The following is a 12,078-nucleotide window of genomic DNA, read 5'->3' on the forward strand; positions in this document are numbered from 1 at the left end:
TTATTGGTGTTTAAACCCAATGCTCTAGCTATTGATACAAGCAATACTCATCTATGTAATGTCTTCTGCTCACTCCATGTGGCACTCCAGATTCAATTCTTGAGCTGTTACATAAACCAATTCTTCACCACATCACTCCACCAACAAAGCTCTGAATCAGTATGGCTCTAGATTCAACTAGTGCATTGGATTGGTAGTTTGTTCAACTCTTCAATGCACTCAACATAAGATGTATCACATGCCAACACTAATGGTTTGTTCAACTCTTCAATGCACTCAACACATGCCAACTCTGTATAGCCTCAACAGCTCATAAAAATAAGAAACTAATCTAGCATTGATATGTTAAACCATCACCTGGAATTATGCATTTCTCTAGCAATGAATAAGAATGGGAATGATGTGGCTGTAAGACAGGGTTAAACAACAAGATATGTTCTCATTTATAATTCAGTTCAGCAATAATAAAGGACAACAATGTTTTACGTTGGCTATAATTCAAATGTAACAAAATAATCCATTTAACGATATGAGAAACATGAACCAACTTCTGCCCCTTGTTTTCCAAGGAGACTCACATCCACGCCTTGCCAAGAAATCACCCAGCTGAAGGAACATACATCCAATGAAGAATGTACGGTCAACAGGCAAGAGGAGTTTGCCTTCAAGAGATGCGTAAAGTCCAAGTATAGGTGGGATTATGGCTCAGTAATTCAAAAAAATGTCCCACGCAATGAGGCAAATGTCCCACGTGCATGAAAATGTCCAACGGCCAACCAGAACACCCCAGACAAATTAGAATTCATCCAGGCAGGTAGAAAAACGTCCAACAGTCACTGGGAGCACCCCAGGCAAGTTAGAATTTGTCCAGGCACTGAGAAAAACGCCCAAGCAGTTTTCAGGCAGCAAATTAAGCCTTAGAGAACAAGAAGATGGCTTGTAGCAGCCATGGCAATCAACAATGACATTTTTCCCTTCTCCAATAATTAGTCAACTAAAAAAGCAAATTTAGAATTGGAAACTCTCTACAATTGTGCAAGAGCCATTGATCTTGCATCTCAGAGATAAACCAATGATGTGCACACCAGAGCTATTGGGATTCCTTAATGGCTAAGAGGAATGAATACATGAAGCAAAACGAAGCATTGCCATTAATTGAAACTTTACACCAGTCAAATTTCTAGGCAACCATTAGAAGACAAAGTAGCTTCATTTTCAACTCATAGAAAGAAAAATAACATAACATATAAATAAATTATTCACAAGAACACGAAGTTTCACCAGAGGAAACTTGAAGTAAAAAACCCCACATCAATTGGTTTGCTCAGTCATTAATTCGGCAATCTCTGCTTACAAGGCAGTTAATGGCTCTAGGTGCCATTCAACAATACTTAGCTTCTCTGTGCATCCTCACCTTTCTTGGCCAAACGCACTTTGTGAGTACAAGTGAATGGAGTTCTGCGAAGAGATGGGGTAATGGGAAGGCCAACAGTTTGACCTTCATTTCCCTTTCCTCATTCTCTTTCTCTCCTATATTTCTTCTTATTTTTCATTTCAATTAATTATTTTAATTGAACTATACACTGCATTGTTTTTTAATGTAGCTTATTACCTTCCTTTGTTGTCAAATTGCCTAAGGTACGGAAGCTTACAACCATTGTTTCTTGTTCAAGTCCATTTCGGATCAATAAAATATCTAGGGAATAAAGAAGCAAGTTTGACAATTTCACTTCTAGTGCCTTATAAACATTGTAAAAAAGTTTAACCCCCATCTTCGCTAAGCTCTAAAAAGTTCTTACCATATTATCTTCCTCATTCTTCATTTCCCATATGTGTTTCCACTTTTCCTATGACTGGCATATTGATGAAAAACCTTGGTATTCTGATCACTTAGATCTAACCAAATGGCTATGCTTTTGATTCTCCAGTTCATCTCTCTATCCCTTAACAATTTATCCCTCCTTGATTCTAGTTGTTTGATTTGATAGATCTCATCATTGAAGACACCTCTCAAATTTTCTTCAAACTTATCCTTAATTTCCAGCTTGACCTCCTTAAGCAACCTATCCATGTTTTTTATCTTTCTCCTGCCCAAAGACCACTTTTTCCTTTACAACCCTGTGATAAGCTGCAAATTGTTCACTTGCCGAGGTTCTTAGATTTCGATCAGAAGAATTCCATGCATCCTTTACCATATTTCGAAATTCTTCCTCTTCCATCCAACTTGGGTGAAATTGAAAAGGAAAACTAGGTTTGGGATTGTTGTTCTCCATCTCTAGAAAAATTGGATCAATCCATGTTCTTATCTATCTGGTATGTTAGAAAACTAAAATATGTCATCATTTTAGAGACCCCGTCATCACCAAACATATTATTTGATCCAAATGGGACCCATAGAAATTGGTTCAACATCAACTAATCCAACTGCCTCAATGTGGAGATGTCCACACCACTTGTGCATACATTTCACATACTAATTATATATGCTCAGTTCATGACCCCAAGCTTAGCCTTCTAAGATCAACAACTTAAGCATACCTATTACCAACTAAATCCTTTCTTGAGGATCGAAATAAATCTTGTAGTTAGGTTAGGATTGCAAGGATAGGAATCAAAACAATTCACCATAATCATTCACATTTAGCCATAGTTGTCATCCTTTAGGGTGACTGAAATTCCTTTCTAACAGATTTGGTTACAACTCGTCTGGCAAGGGACATGCTCTCTTTTGAGTGTTAATTCTTAGGTTAGGATTCTGAATGATCTCCCAAAATAAAGCCCCCATCTAATATAAAATAATAGGATCTGCATATCGAATAAGGTGACTATGGGCCTTTGTAGCAAATTTTTCTTTTTGAACTTTGATATCTGCATTTTCTAGTAGGTGTAACAGTGCTGCAATAGCATCTGCACTCTAGAGTCTACACATTGAGCTTATTTTTTTTAAAAGGCTTCTAAATTGCAAGGACATATTAAAAGTTCAATTAGGAAGCTCATAACTCTGTCATGCCTTGCCACTCTACTAAGGAGTGCAATATATACTTTATATTCTCAACCGGCTTATGAGGCAATCATGGCTCAACTCCAGTGATTTTATGCTGTCGACCTTTAAACATACCCAGACGAAGTACTCAATCTTGCAAATTCGAACAAACTTTACTGACCTAGATAGTGCAATAACTCCTTTATATTCTCAACCAGCTTATGAGAAAATCGTGGCTCAACTCCAGTGATTTTATGCTGTAAACTTTTAAACCATACCCAGACGAAGTACTCAATTATGCAAATTCAAACTAACTTTACTGACCAATTTGCCACTAACCTTTGGGTGATAAAAGAGAAGTGTGATCTTGTAGGAACGTTTAAAACCATTTACTTAAAACCTAACTGTTATATATCTAATATCTATCTGTCTAAACCAGATAATTATACCACCCACTCAGTCCTATTGAGTGTTGATAATTAAAATGTATGCTTTGAATATTACTGACTCCAATTGTTCTCTCTTTCTATGGTTGTGGTTTTGATACAGGTAGCATGTCCAACAGGTTATGGCCATTAACAGTACTGCTCTTTTGAAGTTCCGCTTGCTGATAATCAGCAAAGTGTATATTCATTATCTAAGTAATTCCTTGTATCAAATTAAAACTTGGATGGTATGTACTATGTACAAACATGAGCAATTCTTATATGCGGGCCAATCATTCTGCATGTTACTGAATCCAACTTTTTGAATTGCTATTGTTGTTCGTCTTACTTTTGGTGGTTGTCTCTCAATGTGGCTGACCTTTTTGAGCTCACCTATAATACCAATATTCACGTTCCTTGTTAGCGATAATCAGTAAACCTATTACTCATGTATATACCTCCACTCAATAAATCCCAGGAGAATCAATTTGCATGGAAAAAAAATGCACTTGTTAAGGCCAGCTAACCTCTTTAGGAATGAACCAATTTAAGCTTTTGGGCTCATCTTAACGGCTTAATCCCTCTGAGACTGAATCAATATTGGGACTGGAGTTCATTTTAGAGTCGAGGTGATAATCTATCTGTGGGTGACTTTGCTAAATCCAAAAACAAAAAACTCAAAACAACTCTGCACCTGTAACTGCATAAAACCTGCAAAATGAGTAGAAAGCATCCAAAACAACAGGAAAGTAGTCAAAACAGAGAGCAAAGTGATTGTGTTTATAGTTTATATAGGTTTTAAGTCAATGCCAAATGATCTAGAACATTCCATGTTCAGAGCATATATGCAGGAAAAATTCTGAATTTTTCGAGTTGATTAGACTCATTCTTATTTGATATATCAAAGGAATTATATGTTTTCTTCACATTTTCAAACATTTTCAGCCCATCTAGAGAGATTGTGACCACATTTTAAGGTTAAAATGGCTCATGATGGCTAAATACTAAATAGCTGATCAATTCCAAGCCTGGATGAAGTAGACATGTATAAGTATGTATTTCAAGAAATGTTGCTCTTATATACTTGCTCAAATCTTCACCGAAGAAATGAATTAGGTAGGTGGCTTTGTATTGTAAAAGGAACCAAAATCTCTAAATGGTTTAAATGGCTCGTGATGGCTAAATGGCTGATCAATTCCAGGCCTGGATGAAGTGGACATGTATAAGTATGTGTTTCAAGAAACGTTACTCATATATACTTGCTCGAATCTTCACTGAAAAAATGAATTAGATAGGTGGTCGTGTATTGTAAAAGAAACCAAAATCTCTAAAGATGGACTCCATAAATGTTTCACATGCCTTTTGCTTTAACACATTTATCACACAGACAAAAAGTATAAAAGCTTGAAATGATGTGAAAACATTTTCCATTGAACATGATGGATCAATACACTATCTAATAACTATTACTGAAATAATAAAATAGAATCATCTGTACAATGATAATGTGTACATCTTAAGAATTAGGGTTGGTCTATTTTTAGTGTGTTATATCTAAAACCTACCTTCAGGACAGTGGACTACCTACAGCTAACTCATAAAATGGATCTATAATCTCAGTGATTCATCAGATATTCAGCTTATATTACTAAAAAGTCACAAGAGAGCCAGAACAAATTTCTTGCCAATGGCCTAAACAAGATAGTTTCCTTAAAACCGTCACACTTTCATATCAGTGACAGTGGGAAGCTATTCATACATGCATATTACTTAGAAACAGGGAAGCTATTCACAAGCCTGGTACCATAAATTAATGGTAATATTTTTGTAATAATGAATAGGGCATGCTTTCTAGAAGTGAAATTATCAATCTGATGATTGGACATGTCTAAGGTTAATACAAACCTGAAATCGAGAGAAGCCCAAAAGCACTGCTCAATCTCAGAAGAAGGAATGATGAATATAAAGTTAAAAGGCCAATTCCCAACAACTTTCCTGGGCACATATCATTCATGGGAAAAACCACCAGTGCCCACAGAAGCCCCGTGACAAGAAATCCGAGGGTGTAAAACAAACTAGTATCTTTTGGAACAATATAAGCAGCAGGTCGCTTGGACCAGGATCCCAGCAACAAAGGCACTCTCAGTCCAACAAGTGTATTAAACATAGGTCCTGCATAGCATCCTGACATTGCAATCTGAACCCCATCTCCTCCATTCAATGCTAAAGCAACATTTGACATCCAATCACCCATTGAATTCCCCCAGGCCAGCACTGTCAAGCCCAAGATTGATGGATTTATCTCAAAAATTACACCAAAGGAAACCAACAGAGCCACCAACTCATTTGCAATGATGTAAAACCACACTATACTCATTACGAAACCTCCAACAACCCAAGGAAACAAGAATGTCCGTGGAGGGTGTTGTCTTGGTTGTAAAATATCAAATGGTTCCAAATATAGCACCCAAAATTCCTCCAACAACATATGCTACCTTGCCAATACCCAAGGGCTTGACTTCTTGAATATTCCAGAGCAGAGCCAAAAGAATTGGTGACAATGTTACAGATGCAACTGCAATGCCTTTTGACCATCAGTCATCTTCCACTATGGGGATGGTCAGTTGTCTTGGTATTGTCAATGGCCATTCGACAAAACACTGTAGAAATCCAAATAAAGAACACCTTGTTTGATAATTTTCACTGTCCTCACTCCATCCCCACAGAGGCCTAGTCTCTTCTACTGTCTTTGACAGTCCCTGGTTTGAGAAAATAGCTACATTTGACGCCCACATCCACTGAGGCAATGAAGTCTCCAAGCGTCCATGACCAGCAGCCAACCCTGTAGTTGACTCTAAATCCAACAGAGGACTATACATGGAATCATCTTCATCTTCACAACCGAGAGGAATAGTACTTCCAGGGAAAGACTGCATGGGTGTCATTGAATCCCACTTTAAGTTCCGGGTTTGTTTCCTCATAAACTCATTTGCTGCGAGAGTGAATGCATATAGGATGTATATTGAAATAAAAGCCAGTGCTCCCCACAAATTAATCTTTCCAATGAACAGAATCAGAGAAAGCGAAGCAAGGGTCAATAGGAAGAAACAAACATCCCGTATAAAGCTTCGGCGATCAATCTGTGCACGTGAACCCGCAATGAATAGAGCAACCAATCCAGCCACTACACAGGTAATAAAAACTGCTCCTCCTAAAACACTATTGAGTCCCACCTCACCAGCATCAGCCCCCATAAAAGCAGCAATACTTGCAAACAGATCAGGTGCTCCATTTCCAAGAGGAAGAAGAGTCACTCTGGCCACTGTTGGTGGTAGCTTCAAAAGCTTGGACAATTTCTCTAAAGAACAACAAAAGTAATCTGCCGCAGTGTTACCCAACATATAGAATAACGCGACGAGCCAGAGAGCTAAGATGACATAGCCAAAGATGGGCCATTTTTCACATGTGCAGTAGAAAAATGATATGTACTCAAAAAATCCCCCGGATGTGCACTGCTTGTTGGCTTTGATAAATTCACACTGGCTTCCATATCCTGTGTGTTCTTTCAATCCTGCACATAGAGAATCAGACTGAACATTCTGCACAGTTTCCAAACCACTGGGCACCACAAGGCCTGTTTCTGACGAGTTTTCTGTTACAGGGTGTTGTTGTTTATCTGCTGGGCTTTTAGCCAAAATTCCTGAAAAATTAAGGCTTGGTTATGATGTGTTTTGAATAAGAATTCTCGACCTGTTGCGGTCTATATCCAAAACTGAATTATCTCTATTGAATATCCATTTGTGTGATGCTTTTGGGCCACTGTTGGATTCAAATCTCTCCGAGCTCCATCTAAAAGAGGCTTTTGAAGAATCCCCACCGAGGAAAAGAGGGGATTTCACAAGGTTTTTGCGGTCAGAAAGAAAAATAAACAGCAGAACAGCAAACCCTAGATTATACAGTATGCGAAAGTGTTTTCGCAGTTTGCCCAAACCTGGTTTTGCCATAATTTTCACTCAAAAAACCAAATTATATTTCCCCAGCTCGACTAATACAATTTGGGTCATCGATTTTCCGTATTTTCCACAGGCGTGATGAGGAATTCAACCTTCGAAGGCCAAATATTTGGGAATTTCTATGCTCCCAACCCGTAACAGCAATTCTGTAAAAGGATAACAGATATTTATTCTAGACAGAAAATGATCATGGGCATAGCTGAAACGGAAGAAACAATCAAAAGGGTACCTGAATTCGACTTGCAGTCGCCGATTTAGTGGATTCTGGATCAAATATTGTCGCCGAAAAGTTCATGAAGACCTCGACGCTGCAATTATCAATTTTCCCCGTTTATTGGCTGCCCAAAAGAGGCTCTGACATGTTTGATACTAAACAGGGAATCTGATAGAGAAAAGAAGCGAAAATTCATGTACCACATGAGCCGCGTGGCTTGAAACATCTGCCATATCGTATAGCCAGAATCCAGAAGTAGATTTCCGTCCACTGACGGAAATGACACCGACTGGGTGGGGAAATTTCCGCGCGTTTGCCTTGTGAAGACAAAGTCGAATGACTTACCTTGAATACCTGTAGATTGACAAATCCATTTTCTGCATACGTGGCCTGTCGAGGGAAATGGTTGGGATTACCATGGCGATTTTAAGATTTTCATAATTTAGATTTTTAAATTACCATTAACATCCATTAAATCATTAATTAATATAATAATTATCATGGTATGATGTTATTAAATATTTAAAAGAAAATCTCCATCGAAATGTTGGATGGTTGTTTAAGAGCGGTTGTCTCTAAGCAGTCATAGGCAAGTTAGTCGTGATAGCTAACTTAAAATGAAGGTAGAGCTTAGCATGGGTTTAAAAAAAAAAATTATAAAATTTGATTTTGAAAATATATATCAAAATCAAATTTCCATTTTTATTTTCGCATTTTGTTTATGTTTATATTTATTTATATATAAAAATTAATTATAGGGAGATAAAAAAATATTTTCATATAAAATTTGATTTTAAAATATATATTAAAATCAAAATTTCATTTTTATTTTCGTATTTTCTTTATATATATATATATATATAAATTAATTATGATGATGATGATGGTGGTGGTGGTTAATGTTTATTGAGACCAAATTTTGGTCTATCGGACCTAAAGAAACGAATTATTTAGTTTGATTTAAGATTTTATTCCTATGCTCAAAAAGCTTGGAGAGAAGCCTCCCGAGCTCACTGTAATTTTGACAACGTAAAAGGCTAGGAAGGTCAGTATTGCAACAAAGATTTTGAAACTGAGATCTAATGTGGTTGTACGCGGGGCACTCTAAGAGGAAGTGATTTTCATCCTCGATGTTCGTATTCTCACAGAGATGGCAGAACCTTTCCATCCATGGTGTTTTAGGAACTGCCCAACGACCCGTTTCACTATGGAGCTCATGAGAGTTCGTTCTAATCTTGGCTATATTAATTTTCTTCTTTGAGCTAGTTAAAACAAAGAGATACTTTTGATCTTCTAGGGTGGGGTTGATGACCTCCTTATAATATCTTAATTTTCTTTTAACTACTAAATCTTTCTCACACCACATTTTTTCTTTGAACTTAGAAGTAACAATATTTTTAATGTTATTAATGTTTTGTAATGCAACATTCTCGTCGATCTCCCAATGGTTTAACCAGGCCCTGGTGTCTTTATACCAACCTCGTTTGAGCCTTAGGTGGTTTTGGTTGGAATTTAAAGCTAGCTTAGGAAGTCTATGGTCTCCTATGTTATTGAGTTTGTGCTTGTACAACAGAAGCCTAGTCATAGTTAGGCTCTCGATAGGGGAAAGACCCACTTCTATAAGGAGAATAGGATAGGGTGTGTTGCTTTTAATTTTGAAGTTATACGTTATAAAACACTTCTAGATTTGCTCAATCTTTCTCCAGGATTCTCTAGAGATGCTACAACCCCAAACCTCACATCCATATAAGATAACCGAAGTGACTAAAGTTTCAAAGAGGAACTTCTTTCTATCCCACATTACGAGGTTTGCCGTTTTACAATTATTTTCAAGACCAAAATAAGCTTTCCATCCCCCATTAATCCTTTTCTCAATGCTATAGTTCTAGTTGAGCTTGTGATGAATATCAATTCCTAGGTACTTGTAGGAAGACACTTCCTCCAAGTTACTATTGTCATACATAAAATTAGCATAAGTGTCCTTCTTGGATTTAATAATCATAACTTTTGTTTCGTCAGTGTTAACAATCATACACATGGTAGAGCAGAAATCCTTAAGAAGTATAAGTTGCTTATCAAGATCATATGGGCACCTTGCGAGAAGAACAATATCGTCAACGTAGAGAAGAAGGACGATGATTATCCCAGCTAAGATCGTGCCAGCACATCCTGCTTCCTCTAAACAACCTTCTAGCTTATCGATGTAAATGTCAAATAGGGTAGGGGAGAGGGGGCAACCTTTTTTAACTCCAATATTACACTTAATATCTTTTGACCACCCTTCATTGCTCTTTAACTTGGCAATTACATTCTCGTATAACCTTATAGCGGCAACTCTCAACTCAAAAGGAACCTTTAGCTCTTCTAATTTGTTCCAAATGTTATTTCTAGGAACCGTATCGAAAGCCTTTCTAAAGTCCACAAAGCAACAAAAGAGATTGGATTTATCATTGCGGCATTCCTCCACAATGATCCTAAGCGTAACGAGGTGGTTTGTTGTTGAGTGCTGCTTTCTAAAACCTGCTTGGCCTTTAACCCGCTTACCTTCACTTTCAAGCCATATGCTCAACTTCCTTTCCAAAATAATACCATATAACTTGGCTAGGACAGGGCTAATCATAATTGTCCGATAATTAGAGGGGTTATTTGTATCCCCACTTTTAAAAATAGGGATAATGAGGCTTTGAGTCCATGGTTTAGGGAACCCTTGCTTGACCGCTTGATTGAAAAGCTTGTGAATGTGGGGGATGAGGACAGGACCTCCAATTTTTAAGATTTCTGCCTGGTAACCTTCAATGTCCTTAGCTTTCCCATTAGCCAAGTGATTAACCCCAAAATCAATGTCTTCTAATGAGAAAACTTCTTTCATTGTGAGCAGGGTTTCAAAGTTATCCATGACATTTGGAGATTCATAAAGCTTTTTAAGATAGGAATTCCAGTCGTGTAAAGCAATTTTATTATTATCTTTAGTTTTCCTAGTTAGAATCTACCTCTAGAATTTCTTAGGAGCTACCTTAGAGAGGTGTAAGAGATTCTCTTATCTTTTACGAATATACTGCCTTTTTTCCCTTTTAGTTAGGGCATTGTATATTTTTATCTTGCCAATTTTAAGAGATTCATCAACAACTTCCTTAATTTCTCTCCTCGCACTTTTACAATCTTTGTCATACCATGGGTTGGTTTTGCTATTTCTTTTATTACTTGAAACTTCAATTGAGAACTTGTTAATAGAATATGAGAGGGTTGTAGTAAAATTATGATAGAGATCTTCTATGTTGTCTATACTAGATAAAGGAAGCAAATTAGTTTTTAATTCATTTAGAAAGAGATCCTTTTTATTTCTATCAAAGATTAACTTCTTTTGGCTATAAGGATTATCTTCTATGGGATCTCTATGCATGACAAAATTGAGAGTTATAAGTAAAGGCCTATGATCAGAGTCAGGCTCATGGTCATTTAAGATGTCAAAATTTGTTATTTCGTTGTATAGAGGGAGATCGGAGATAACATAGTCTACCACGCTGCTACCAAGCCCATGGATGCAGGTCATCTGGCTAGAATTGGGCCACTTCTTTAGACCGTTGCAAATTATGAGATCCTGAGCACTACAGAGCTTGACTAGCTCTGACCCAAACAAATTCTCCCCGAGGTCTTCAAAGCTCCTTTTGTATTGGCTAGCCAGAGGAAGGTCTTCGTCTAACCAAAGAGGATTAGGGTTGGAATGATTGCTTAGAAGAATAGCTTGGTTGCTTGAAGTTCGAGCATTAAAGTCACCCATTAAAAGGATATTACCTTCATTCCTTAGGCTAGAAATATCATTCTCTAAACCATTATAAGGACTATTTTTATCTAGATTCTTTTTCTTATAGAAGTTAGAATTGATGGGGGGGGGAATAACAGATTGCTATGTAGGTTTTTTTTATCATAAATGTCAGTGATTTCTATCCAACTATATTGGTTGTAAGGGTCGTTTTTATAAATCCTGGCATGGGGAGAGATGTTCTTCTTAATGTAACAAGCTATACTCCCAATGCCTCTACGGGAGGATCACCTATTCCAAGTAGACCATAATGTAAAGCCATCTATGTTAGGGACCTTAGATTCTTCGTGCTCCCAAGTTTCAACAAGCAAAATAATATCAACATCATTCGAGATCCAACTTAGCTTGGGGCCTTTGTTCCATGGAAAGCCCCGACAGTTCCAAGAAAGAATCCGGAGCATGTTGAATTATTATTTATTATTATCTTTTTGGTTTCTATCTCGAATAATGGCTTTTCTATTTCTGATTATTGCCCATTTTCCTTCCTTCCTAGCTTCCTTTACCTTTTGAACCTCCTTTCTCAATTCTGCTTGATCTTCTGGAATGAGATCTTCATTTATAAATATTCTTGTTCCTTTTAGACTTGAGGTTTTACTAAGTATGTCATACTTATGGTCAGTAGA

General features: G+C 37.2%; 1 pseudogene across 1 annotated transcript; it reads right to left on the reverse strand.

Moving 5' to 3' along the window:
• Positions 1–4,805: 4,805 nt before the first annotated feature.
• Positions 4,806–7,990, reverse strand: LOC149254371 (cation/calcium exchanger 4 pseudogene; annotated as a pseudogene). Its single transcript, XR_016267147.1, has 2 exons — positions 7,836–7,990; positions 4,806–7,729 (listed from the first exon to the last, which is right to left on the reverse strand). The product of XR_016267147.1 is annotated as a cation/calcium exchanger 4 pseudogene (transcript).
• Positions 7,991–12,078: the final 4,088 nt, after the last annotated feature.

This window comes from Pinus tabuliformis, chromosome 7, assembly GCF_031772625.1.
Source record: "Pinus tabuliformis cultivar Carrire ecotype Pingquan chromosome 7, CPIR1, whole genome shotgun sequence".
NCBI classification, from domain to species: Eukaryota; Viridiplantae; Streptophyta; class Pinopsida; order Pinales; family Pinaceae; genus Pinus; species Pinus tabuliformis.